The 11,654-nt window shown below is 44.8% G+C and overlaps 1 pseudogene; it reads right to left on the minus strand.

Moving 5' to 3' along the window:
• Positions 1 to 2,266: 2,266 nt before the first annotated feature.
• LOC119284366 lies at positions 2,267 to 4,050 on the minus strand (annotated as a pseudogene).
• Between the last annotated feature and the right edge of the window lie 7,604 nt (positions 4,051 to 11,654).

An 11,654-nucleotide genomic window follows, 5' to 3' on the forward strand; every position in this document is an offset into this window, starting at 1 on the left:
GGGGGGGTCAGGGCCGCTGCCTGGTGAAGTAGGAGAGTCAAATTGTAAGATGAGCCAACTATAATTGATGTAAAAGAAATGAAGGAAACTATGCTGACTATTTGAAAGATTGAAAAGAATAATGAAATGCCCATGATCTTTGAGAGTGCAAAGGTGTCTGACAGGAGCTAATTTACCTTTCCATTTCTTTGTGTGAGGGCATCTAAATCATGCTTTATTCAAATAGCTTCCAGCGAATATGCGCGATCTTTGGCCAACTTTATCCATGAGGTGCTTGGCAGCTTTCCATCAAGTGCTCACCACAAGAACGTATGCTTATGAGCTGGAGGGAGGATGGCAGATCTGGTAAAGATGATATGTTGGGGCAGTCATAGATATCTAGATGCTCCAAATTGGAGAAGCACTTCAGATATGGCAGGGAAAACATTAGACAATCCCGGAACGTAAGCCTCTTGACAAATGTGAAATTTGCGGATGCTTCGAATGAAACAAATTGTTCATTGCATGATACAAGAGAGAGAAATGCTGGAACCGTGGAGCCTTCTGCCGTAAGCATGTTGTTGAGTATTGTAGAGCTGCTCACAACGAATGAGTACTGGACACGAAACTGTGAGATACACATGAGGTTGAGTTTCCAAGCATCAATCAATTGTACATGGTGAAGTTCCAGTGAAGACAATCCTTTGAGCATACATAAATCTGGCAAGTGCTCCAGTGAGAGTGATTTAAGAGAGGTAACACTACCAACAGACAAGCATGTGGCGCTTCTACATTTTCTTATTTCAATATCATGCATGTGTGGCCAATTAGCACACAGGAAGTCAGCTGCAAGCACACACTTGTCTATACTCAGGCTCTGAAGAGATAATGGCAAACATTCTGCTCCACATGCCAACTCTAAAGAAGGGCAGGAAATCAATTTAACATCTGAAAGAGAGGTAGCAGCTCGTAAACCCCCTAATGACCCGAGACACCAGCAATATTTGATGAACAAGCGGTCAAGTTTTGTCAAGTGTTGGAGGACCTCTTCTGAGGAAGTGTAGTTAAAGTCATAATCTGCTCTAAGACCAATGTTTTAAGTGATGCTAGGCCATCAAGTCAAACTGCTAAAGCTCCATTTGTAATATTGCATGATGAAAGAGTCAGTTCACGAAGCCCTGTTGGTGGAACCAGCGACAACCCAATGCCCCTTTCATACATGAGTCTGATCCTTTGCTTGTGACTGTCTATCCATGCATCGATAAGATATTTTTTTCTAAATTTTTCGTCATCCTGTATTCCTAGAGCACCTTTAAGGTCCCGAATATTTGAAAAATTAGCATGCATCACTATCCCCAACTGCATCATAAATGATTGTTCCTTTGAGAGTACACTTGTAATATCTGATCTGGAATGCACCTTCCAAATTAAATCAAGCATTGATGCCAAGTGCTCTATCATAATATTCTCTCTCTGATCATGATGTTCCATCTCATCACTGGATATAAATATAAGTGATGGGGATTTGTATACTTTCAGTATTTCAAGTCCTAGCGGAAGACAAGGTAATGCCTTCAGGTTTGGCATATTGTCGAGTAAAAGTGAAGTGCAATTGTCAAGTTGCCCAGAATTGGATGGTAGGCTTTGTATTGTGCTGCAATTAACAAAGCTCAAAGATTCCAAATTCTCAAAATATGAACCATCAAGTAACCAACTTGGGTATTTTGAAGATTTGTAACCGTGAATTGTAAGATCTTCAAGTTGAGGTGGTGGTATCAAGCCTTCTAGAATCTCCAAATATAAATTATCCTCTTCATTTGTGTTATACATGTGACTCCAGACAAGTTGCAAGCTGCCAAGATGAATTTTCTGATACAACTTCGATTCTAGGGCTTGATCCTTCGTACTGACATTCTCAAGATTTGTGACACTTAAACTGCCACGAATCTCATTCATATAACTCAGTTGTTCTAACTCATAACCTTTTTTCTTTTGCATAGAAAATTCCTCAAATTGTTGAAGTGAAGTTAGCTTGCCAATGTTAGGAATTTGACACAATGCTTTCTTGTTTGATGTGTATATTCTGTAATCATGTTGTTCAAGATGTCGTAACTTCCTTAAATCGCAGAGTTTCTCAGGCAAACTCTCAACTTTATCATTTAATATAAGTGACTGTAAGTGGTAAAGAGTACCTAGGGATCTTGGCAATTTAGAAATCAACGTTCTGACAATGTTTAAATACCGAAGGTGCTTCAACTTCCCAACTGATTCTGGCAACATACTGCTGCTATAAGATGACAAATATAGTACGCGCAACTTCTTCAAATTCTGCAGTATATGATTGGAAAGGTAACTTACATCATCCATTAGGGGGGCTATGCAGATAATACTACGTAAATGACGAAGCTTGCAGATAATTTGCTTGTGTTCCTTCAAACTACCGACGCTAACAGACAAGTGTCGGATGGTGGATGGTATTTCTGTTATGCTATCATCTTCCAATCTGAAATAGTTCTCTTTGGATAGTGATTCTGCCAAATCATGAAGGAGATCATGGATAACACAGTACATGGGTGTGTAATCGTCATGTACTGGTTGAAAGAATGAAACCGACATCATCTCCTTGAAACATTCTCTCCCAATGCCTTCCACTCTCTTGTTTTTGTTGCACGAATCAACAAGTCCCGCTGCCATCCAAAGTTGAACCAACTCATCAATGCCATACTTGTAGCCTTTTGGAAACAAGCTGCAATATAGAAAGCACCTCTGCATACATGGATCTAACTTCTCATAACTCCATAGTAGAGCTCTAATGGGCTCACCTAATTTGTCAATATTTATAGTTAGAGCATCCTTCCAAGCAGTGATACTTGTTTTCCCTTTCAACTGGGAACCCACAACTTTTGCCGCCAAAGGAGATTGTCCAAGCCTTTTAGCAATCTTCTCTGAATTTTTTTCTAGCTTTTCACGCAACCGTGGATTTTGAATTTCTGGTCCAAAAAATGCATGGTGTTTGAAGAGTTCCAAGAATTGATCGTCTTCCATGTTTTCCAGAGGACACACTTCCGCACAACAAAGAGAAGCTGGAAATGTATCCCTTCGAGAGGTTACCAAAACTTTGCTTCATGTTTGTTGGGAAACTAGAGGAGCTAATAGTTGGTCCCATTCCCTTCCACTGTCAGGTTCAAACCAAACATCATCCAAAACAAGCAGGAATTTTTTGGATTCTTGCAGTAAGTCTTTCAACCTACGCTGAAGTGTATCAAGGTTATCAATGCGTGGGCACTCCCCTTGAGAAGCAGACTCGATGATCTCCCGTGTATGACGGTGAACATCAAGTTTGCGTGAGATGCTTACCCACATCGTCACATCAAAATATTCTTTTATCCGCTTGTCATTGTAAACAAGTTGTGCCAAAGTGGACTTTCCCATGCCTCCAACTCCAACAATGGCCAATCCGGAGTACATAGCAGTCCTAGACTCAGCAGTACCAGTTGTCTTGGTAAGATGATTTATTATATGATCACGATCCTTATCACGACCGATCACTTTCAGAGGTGGCAGTGATGTAGCCACATGAACAATGGATGATGGTATGGTGGGGTTCTCTGCATTATAACCAATTGGTAAGCACAGCAGTTCGTGAAAGTCCTTAGCTTTTGCTAGGGTAGCCTTAAGTTCATTGAGATGGCGAAGTAAATTTCTGTTATCTGATCTCATATTGGACATCCTGCTTGATGCAGCATGTAGAGGCTTCATAAATATGCTGCTAATGGAAGAGTCTTTAGACGGCATAGAATCCTTCCCGTCTGCTTTGCGCTTGAGGAGGTTGTACTCATGCTTGTCTAGCAAGTCTTCAGCCATATAGAAGGCATCCTTGAGTTCTTGAAGCCATTTCTCCAACTTGGGCCTGTGATTTCCCTTGTCGGCTGCTTCAACCACTAGCTCGAACTGCGGTATGATAGTGGTCTCCAGTTGATGGAGTTCACGCGCCATGTCCACTCCAAGGTATGTTGAAGCATCAGCAAGGAGCTTCTTCAAGGCAGCACTAGCTAATGCTACTTCTGCCATTGGATTGCGATATTTTCTGGTTTATATTTCTATGGAGGGAAGTTATGATTCCTTTGTGGGTGCTGAATGAACAGCAAGGATAGTCCTTATTGATTGGGGGTGGATACCGCCAGTGAGTATGGCAATTGCTGAAAAGCCTGCAGGAATAGGAAATCAAATAAATTAGTTGGTTGCAAGAACGAATATAACAACAGAACCCAAGAGCAAGATTTGTAGAGGAAAACAGACGAGAACATAGTGATGAGCTTACACCAGATAAAGAAGTGAGAAGCAGCGTTGCAGGAGCCGGTGCAGCCATGAGGCAGGCAGCGATACTCTCAAATAGTACAAGAGAATGAGAGGAGGCAGAAATTGCCAAACAACATGCTTCTTCTCCTAGTCCATATCCTTCTCTGAATTTTTCTAGTCCTCGGGTATTGTTGCTATCCACCAGCAGCTATTGGCTGGATATTGTCTTGATGATTGTACAAGGCAATCCGGACATACGTAACACTTTTTTTTTGCACAAAAATTACTGCATATCAGGTACACCTAGCTAAAAGCAGAGAGAACATGAATAAAACTCAGCAAGAGTAGCAAATTTTGATGTCATCGGTATAACAAATCACATAATCATTGGTGCAAGGAGATCTAGCTGAAGCTAAAATACAATGCAATCCCCATGAACGGATGCTGGATGCAGCGAATACAATCTCAGGTAACCTTCTTATTATGTTCTGAGTCGTACACAAAGTCCAAAACACATACCCCTGCGACACTTGTAAAGTGAAGGAGTTGAACAGCGGGGTGGAGGGTCTCAATGGCGTGGAATCCACTGTCCATCTAGCCGACCACCCAGCCTAAGAACATTAACAGATGTACTACATGCACAAGGATAAGGTGGGAGGGAGATGGATGTTCTCACCTGAGAGGTACGCCGGAGCCGAGGAAGCCGAGAGAAGAGAGGGAAGGCGCCGGGTGGTCAGAGGAGAAGAGAAGGGAGCCGCTGGCCGACTGGGAGTATGAGACGAAGGTACACCAAAAACTGACCGCGTGGGGTGGAGAGCACAAAGATTTGCTCGTTGGCCAGCTAGAAGGATGCTACGAACCAAGAGCCAACGACAAGAAGAAACGAGAGAAATCTTCCCAGGCCGTGAGATAGTGACCACCGGGTGCATCCTTCTTCTTATTTTTTTCCATAGGAAACGCCGTCACGTTTAATTTTCTATGGAATAAACTCTTGATCTACCATAAGATGTTTATCTCAACTACCAAATGCCCATATGACGACCGGGACAGATTGTCATGCTAAGGCCGTCAATGCCTCCGAGGAGTCCTATTGGACTGTAGGATCATTAGTGTGTTGAACCGTCGGAGCCATACCTTGCATCAGTGCATGCATCTTGATCTCCAGTGCATCGTTGCAGTCAAATAGGCACCAATACGCAGCAAAAATAACACATCCATCATGTCTCTTCATGATCATGTCGGCGGCACTGCCGCCGTCGTATAAAATGCCCCACCAACGGAGAGTGCAACCCGGTTCGCCGGCAGTGGTGACCACGACAACGCCATGGGAACCACATCAGCACGTGTAGTCGGGCCGTCCTCCATCAACCACATCTTTCCCTTAATAATGTCTTCCGTGGATAGATGAAGTGAGCACATATAGCTTTTGAGATAATCAATTGAGACAGAGGAAGACGGAACGTCCTTGCCATGCACCAAATCTAACCGTAGAGACCAAATCCTCCATACCAACATAATCATGCGACCACGCACATCTTCTCAACAACTTGCAAGAACATTCAGTAGCCAATCCTTTCCTGTATCCACTACATACGCCGAGTGCCAGGAACACTCGACAAAGGGCCCAAAACCTTCGGCAAAGACTTTGCCAAGAGTTGCACTCGGCAAAGGCCACCCGACGTACATTTCTCAGGCAAACAGGAATTTTCCGAGAGACAGAACACGAGCACTCGGCAAATAGTATGCCGAGAGCCAAACAGTGCCTCTTGGCAAAATAAAGTGACTTCACGGCCGCTGGTTACGTCAGCTCTTTGCCGAGAGCCATGCTCGGCGAAACTGCCACAACCAACTGCTAGCTGCTCCCAGCGCATGCCACTTTGCCGAGAGCTGCACTGGTAAAGATTCGTTCGTAGTTCTGTTTCTTCCGTTTTTCCCTCGGATCACTGCAGCAAAAACAGATATACAACACACAAACTTGCATTTGAAGTCACAAAGTTTAACAACAAACTCACATAAGCATTATATAAATAGTTCACACAAGCTTCATTTGAAATCACAAAGTAGCTCATTGGTACAAGTGCCTACTTACTAAGCAACAAAGTGGTCAATGCATGTCTACATGCGACCACATGATAAAAGGAACACCACAATTATGACGAACTGGAGGAGAATTATCAAGTTCTTCCATTCACAGAACCCGATAAGCCGTTTCTGGCTTGCATCATTGCCTAAGCCTAATTCAGATTTTCTCTTCTGGATTGTAATGATACTCTGCCTTCTCTCTGTTATTGAACAAGTCGTGGGAGCTACCCTTCGTAGTGAAGCACTTGTTCACACTACTGCAGGATGCTGCTAACGCGACACTACAATCAGAGACACTTTGGCGAAACTGTGTGCGATGCATTAATCGCAAACGATGGTGTAAAAAAACCATCAAAAAAGGTGCAAAATATTTGCGATGACGGATGCATCAAACACGGTTCAGATTTTAGTTCCGTGTGTGATGTAGGGCATACGGTTCAATGCAATAAACTGTTTGTGATGAGGAGCAACAAAAGAAACGGGCAGCCAGATGAAGGTGTGTTTGATAAACAACATACGGTTTACTAGGATGAACTGTTTGTGATTAGGCAACACAAAAGAAACGGTCAGCCGAATCAAGGTGTGTGCGATATACGGCATGCGGTTCACGCGGATGAACTGTTTGTGTTGAGACAAGAGAACATAAACGGTTCAATATAACAAGATATGTGTGATACGTAGCAAACAGGTCTGTAATAAAAAATGTGTGCGAAGACCGATAATAGCACATACAATTGCTGCTAATAAGACGTGTGTATTGTGCGATGAGATCGCATACAAAACAACAACATATGCCCTACATGATTAACATAGACAATTGCTGCTAATAAGACATGATTAACCAAATTAAACATCCAACTACATAGGTGGCTACTACAACCATGTCATTTGCACACACCAAAGTAAACTATTACATGTATAATTTCATAGGTGGCTACTACACATATGACACTTTCACACACCAATAAATTAAACTATATATTACATGCATGATTAACTAGCATAAACGATCGTCTGATCATCATCTACTTCTTGTGACACTTGCTCTGCTTGTGGCTTGATCCGGGCTCGTCGATTTGGGTAATGAGGCACTTCCTCATGTCAACGATCCGCCTGTGCATCTCGTAGCATGTGTACACGCTCTTGGCCGCGAACCTGAGGTGAGGTTCATCCAGTCGCCGCATCCACGCCCTCTGCCAGGATATGGGATTTGTTCTCTGGGCATCCCGCTTCATCTTTTCATAGTAGGGGTCGATGATGGCCGATGCGAGTTCGACCAGGGTTTCCTTCTTCGTGCTGCCCCAGACCCTGTAGTGGTCACGGATTTCGACAAGGTTCTGGCAGGCCAAGCCCGTAATACTGAGCGCTTTTACATCGTCGGTGGTTTTCACTGTGGAGAACTTGTAGTCGGTGCTGTTGACAAACTTGTTGAAACGGTCGCAAGGATCTCTAGCCATGCAGTAGTGGTAGATGAGGACATGATGACGCACGCACAACTAGACGACGACAACTTTTTGATCTATGCCGGGACTACCGGCAGTGTACTGAAGGTCGATGTCGACTACCTTGTACTTGTCTCCAACAAGCAACTGCTCAACGGTGTTGATGTAGTCGTCCACCATGGCGGGGTCGATGGTGTACACCACCGAGAGATCTGTCTCCCTCGCGTGGGTCGCCACTTTATACTCGCCGAACTCCATTGGAGCGCCGCTAGACATCCCCTCTCTATGTGTCATCGTGGGTGTGCTTGTTATGTTGTGGGGCGCGATCAAAAGGTTAAAGAGACTAAGGTTGTAATGGCCGCGGGAATTAAAGGGGAGGCCGAACGGCACGTCCTGATGGTAGTTCTAATTCGCAGCGCGTAACTCCATCATGCCGCACGTAACTGCATCGCGTGGCAATGCGCGCAGCGCAACCGCATGCATATGGGGCCCCGACGTGATCGTGCGCAGGCCCAACCGCTGGTAGAGCGCGCGCGGAGGGATGCGAGCAGAGCGCTCCGCGGTTGCCTCAATGGCGAGCAACCATATCTCTATCTCTACCTAATATTAAAGGGAGGATTGTTTCTCCACTTTTTTTAGTCCTTCTATTTTCGCTTATTTTCCATCGTCCGTTTGTTCGATGCTAAGAAATTGTCGCTAAAAAAATATGTTCCCGCGGGGAATCAAACTCAAGACCATCTAGCTGAACGGACACACGTGCTAGCCAGCCCATCAAGGATCTCTTATATGTTCTTAAACAGAGATAAAACTTATATGTATTGGAAGATTGGACGGGGAATATGGGCCGGCCCATCAATGCTGCACAAACTTCGTTGTTGGACTAAATCGCACCTCGCCCGCTGACATAGAATTCTTCCCATTTATATATGTTTTTCAGTGTCCAGGTATTAAGTAGCCGTCTTAGGAATTAAAAATAATCAAAGAGGAAAGAAAGGATTGAGACAAAGAAAATAAGGAAGACGTGCAATAATTAAGGCAAGAAAGAAATTGAGACAAATAAAGAAATAAAGGAAATAAATAAGGCAAGAAAGAGACAAAGAATAAAAAAGGAAAGGAATTGGGAAGGGGAGCAAAGAAATCTCAAGCCGGGCAAATGCGACCAGGGGCGCTATTACCTAGGCACATCTAATGTTTTTTACATACTTATATAGCATTTGTGTACAATTTTGGTCATCTAATCTCTACTTCAAATGGAGCAGTTGGTGAATAGTCTCCACGGTTTATATTCGCTGGTTTTTTCGTCTCTCCTCCCACCAACCCCTCCCATCCTGGTCCATCGGTTTATTTTTCTCTCCACTCTTTATTACAACTAGGACTTTTCTAACGTATAACAAATCACGGATCTAACTTCCTTAAATTATTCATATCAATCTATTCCTTTTATTGGTTCAATTTGTCTTAAGAAACAAATAACAAAATTTTAAGAAACAAATAATAGATTTGAATCTAACTTCATAACTTATCTAAATCAATCGATTTCTCTTACTAGTGAAATTTGTTTTAGGAAACAAATAACAGACACGTCACAAACTTTCCACCCAATAAATAGTTTCTTAACATTTGCAAACTTTCCTAATCAGACATGTCACAAACGTGCAGTTAGTGATATCATGTTACGAAACAATAAAACCCCATTTGCTTAGAAATCAGTTCAAAATCCTAACTTTCCTAAACTTTTACCTTTCCTTGATAACATCCAATATTTCCTATGTTTTTCACCTATTGAAGGAAATCACCCCTCCATCGATATTAGCATTTTTTTGGAACGAGATCTCCGGGTTATGATTTTTTTGCGATTCTTTCCAATTGTGACCTCTCCTTCCGCTCCGGCTCCTTATCGCACAATCACCTCCACCACAGCCAGTTGACGCCACCCTAGACCTCTTTCCTCTCCACACCTTCTCCGCCACCTCCTCCTCGTACTCCATTGACAATCCCTCTGCCACGTTTGTCCACGGCGGTGTCGAGGGCATGGCGCAACAGCGTACCAGTGGTAGAGCAGCGCATAGCAGCAGGAAGAAGCACGCAACAGGCGAGGCGAGCGACCGACAGTGGAGGGCAGAGATGCGGCCGACGTGGCTGAGAGGGCGGTCGGTAGAAGATGGCCGCGACAGGAGGCGGCGCGAGGCAGGGGCGCGACAGCGGAGCAAGCGAAGGGATAGGCGGAAGCAAACAGGGCGAGGGCAGCCAGCGAGAGTGTGACGCGCGGCCAGGGTGTGCGTCGCACGGGGCACAGTGGTGCGGAGGCTGCAGCAAGCGTGATGGCAACGGCGGGCGTGACGGACGCGGTGTGGCACGTGCGTGGGCATGGAGAGCCAGAGAGGGAGTAGCCCCGCCGGCGCGGAAGAAGAGCTGAAGGCTCGGGCATGGGCGTGCATAGGAGCGGGCATGTGCCACGGGGTCAATCCGAGGAGCTCAGTGGCTACCCCTGCAATGGCCATGGCGGACGGCGGTTCTCGGCAACGGCGAAATACCTAACGAGAGCAAACGAGAGGGGAAACTGGGAAAAGGCAAGAGGAGATCACGGCGGTGTCAATGGCACCCTAGGGGAAGACAGGGGAGCTCGGGGCGGCGCGGATCGAACGGAAATGTCGCGGTGGCCGAAGTTTGAGGAAGACGGCAACGATGTCGATCTGGGGGTGCTAGACTTGATCTTGTTGGTGCAGACGAAGTAGCGGAGGTATTCGGAGCTCCTCGACAAGCTCCTAGACAGCAGGGAGGGCAGTGGCCATGTGGACGGGGTCGGTCATGGTGGCCGTGGCATCTGACTTCGTCTAGATCACCAGGATCGAGCGGGCGAGGAGGAGAAGTGGATCTGGGAGGGGGCGTCGAGGAAGAGTGAGGCCATGGGGGCAGGGGAGGCAGGGCGTCACCCTTATCCATTCCCCTTAGATGCCGGCGAGGTGGTCGGGCGGGAGCCCGGCTCTGTAGCGACGGGCTCGGGGAACAGAAGAAGATGACTGTGCAGGGACTGGACCACTGGGCCGGTTCGGTGGCAAGGCCTGAGGGGTAGGGGGAATCCCCTTTTTCATCGTCCTTTTGGTTTTTAATGTATTCTAATCCATTTCTCCTTTTTAACACCATTTTCTATTTATTCTTATATCAACTAAATGGATTTTGTTAATTGTGGAACTATGCACACAATTCGAGACAATATGTTTAGGTGGCACAAAAAGTTTGGGGCCAAAAGGAAATACATAAAATTAGGTTTATATTTAATTGGTTATTTTAACTACTGTTGGACCTCTTATTAATTTGACAAGATTTAATTTTTGGGTCAAATAATGTTGGGCTCAACATGTCAAAGATCAGTGGAGTTTATAGAATATGGTGAACATTTTAGTTTTACTGTTTGACGAAATAATTTATTTGACTTTATTTTAAATTTGAATTGGGCTTTGATCTTTATGAAGTGGCAGTTTGGCTTAGCAAGCCTGATGACATGGCATCATTCGGGGGAGGTCACTGTAGCTAACGACTTGAGGTGTTACATAATCTTCCCATTTCTGAAATTTCATTGTTAAATGATTGGGGAATATATCACACTATCTATTAGTTCAGTCAAGCTCACCACAAGTCCACACATTATTGCCAATTGAGTGAGTCTTATTAGCGGTAGGTTGTGTGTGTGTGTGTGTGTGTGTTAGAGAGAGAGGGGGAGAGAGAGTGAGGAAGAGGGAGGGGAGAGAGTGTGTGTGTGAGGATTTGATGGTAAAAAAGGTCGGCAATGTCGTAATATCGAACTCTTAAAGTTAATGTGGCCCCGTTGCAACGCACGGGCGTGATCCCATT

Source organism: Triticum dicoccoides, chromosome 4A (assembly GCF_002162155.2).
Source record: "Triticum dicoccoides isolate Atlit2015 ecotype Zavitan chromosome 4A, WEW_v2.0, whole genome shotgun sequence".
NCBI classification, from domain to species: domain Eukaryota; kingdom Viridiplantae; phylum Streptophyta; class Magnoliopsida; order Poales; family Poaceae; genus Triticum; species Triticum dicoccoides.